The sequence below is a fragment of the Diceros bicornis genome, chromosome 1 (assembly GCF_020826845.1).
Source record: "Diceros bicornis minor isolate mBicDic1 chromosome 1, mDicBic1.mat.cur, whole genome shotgun sequence".
NCBI lineage: Eukaryota > Metazoa > Chordata > Mammalia > Perissodactyla > Rhinocerotidae > Diceros > Diceros bicornis.
The window spans coordinates 48,005,757-48,007,835 of record NC_080740.1 but is presented as its reverse complement, the minus strand read 5'-3'; the positions used below and the strand labels follow the sequence as shown (position 1 = coordinate 48,007,835).

Here is a 2,079-nt window from a genome sequence, read left to right as displayed (position 1 = left end):
ATCTCCTGAAGAATTCCTTTATGTCCTTCTTCATTGACTATATTCAGGTTTCACTTCATTTCTGTGTCTTTTTAGAACTTTTGGGCAGGAATTTAAACCAAATTTAAACTTTATCAAAAACCATAACCATCAGACTAACTTGCTAACCCTGAATCAAAGATAGATCAATCAATGTTTATTTAAGACATAGGCTAAGTGAAAGGGTTTGTTTTAATTTTTTCTTTCTTTTTGAAATTCCACTGAATAGGTTTGAAATGAAACAAAGCTTTTTTTTTTTTTTTTACCAAAAACATCAAAATATTCTCAGAAATAAACTGAACCAAACATATGGATGTTTAATTCCAAGGTCTGCAATCAAAGGAAGAGATTGGCTTTCTATGCAGATAGCGCTCTCACAAACACGGCGAATGGTCCTAAAACCCGCCGCACTTACTGTAAAAAATGTGGCAAGTACAGATTCACAAAGTGACACAGTACAAGAAGGGCAAGGATTCTCTGTATGCTCAGGGAAAGCAGTGCTGACAGGAAGCAGAGTGGCTATAGCGGGCAGACTAATCCGATTTTCCAGAAAAAGGCTAAAACTACAAAGAAGATTGTGCTGAGGCTTGAATGCGTTGAACCCAACTGCAGATCTAAGAGAAGGCTGGCTATTAAGAGATGCAAGCATTTGGAAATGGGAGGAGATAAGAAGAGAAAGGGCCAAGTGACCCAGTTCTAGGCTTCATCTTTTGTTTTATTATGAAGACAATAAAATCTTGAGGTTATGTTCACTCCAAAAAAAAAAAAAAAAAACAAACGTGGGGGAGGGGAGAGATTGGGATCACTGCTTGGGCCGTTGGGAGGATATATCTTGTTACATGAGATGTTGGGAAGCTTAATAAGCTTTTGGTAGTCAGGGCTCATTTCTTGCCAGTTTCCCCCTTGACTTCAGGAAGTTTTTTTATCTGAAAGCTGAATTGCTCTTACACTCTCCTGGTGCTATGCTGGCTGGAAAGTCCTTGGAATGGCTAGGAAACTGTTAACCAATCAAATCATTGTTCTGTGCACTTGTATTAGCTCCTGAGGCTTATAAAGCAGATTAGGTACAGCTCCAGCTTTCTGAAAAAAAGAGTGGCGTCAAAAACGTCTAATTTTCAAAAAATATTGTAGAAAAGCTCTCCCTCTTATGCTTGCATTATTTAAAATAATTATTGTAACACCTGCACTTTGCTTTCTCTGAGGAGACTTCAATTTTTCGACTAAGTAAAAATAAACCCCAGGACTACTTTGTATGCTGAAATTTGCAGGGAAACAAGACTCTCAATTCAGTCTGACATTTCCATTAGCGTTCAAATGAATGATAGCCAAGCAGTTCACATTAGAACCCTCCAGTCTCAACTAAATGTGACAGGAAATTACTCCTGACACTTCAGGGGACAATTGTTCTCCAACCCCCACCCCATCTCTATATACCAAAAGTCCCACTGTTATCATCTATATTGATTTGAGCTCAATTTGTGCCAGAGATAAGAATTTCCATTTAAAAATAACAATAATAACTGACATTTATTGAGTCACTATGTGCCTAGTACTGTGGCAAGCATTGTATATATTAACTTATTTAACCTTTAGCACAACCCCATGAGGGAGGTACTATTATTTCCATTTCACAAGGAAGAAAATAGAGGCATGATGTTTTACATTCCCTAAGTATGTAGGCTCTTTGAGAGCCTGACTTGTTTTGCTCACTGCTGTATTCTCAGCATCTAGAAGAATGCCTGGCACATAGTAGCTGTTCAATAAATACTTGTAGAATGAATGGATGTGTGAATGAATGCACAAACAACCCCAAGGTCACATAGCCAGCTGGGACCCAGACCCACCCCAAGGTCACATAGCCAGTGGGGACCCAGACTCAGCTGTCTGACTCGGTGCCTGTGCCCTTTGCAGCCTCAGCACATGGTTTCACGCAGTATGGTTGCCTTGCGACCTCGCTCAGCTCAGAAGGGGAAAATGTGGCTACCTTCTCACTGGCATAGCCTTTGTGAAGTCACAGCCAAAACAGACCAGTTTTAGCTCCTTAGGGCCGTCGTTGGTACT

At 40.0% G+C, this 2,079-nt stretch overlaps 1 pseudogene; it reads left to right on the top strand.

The window, feature by feature from the left end:
* The first annotated feature begins 331 nt into the window (after window positions 1–331).
* On the top strand, window positions 332–756 carry LOC131410278 (large ribosomal subunit protein eL42-like; annotated as a pseudogene).
* The last annotated feature ends 1,323 nt before the right edge of the window (window positions 757–2,079 follow it).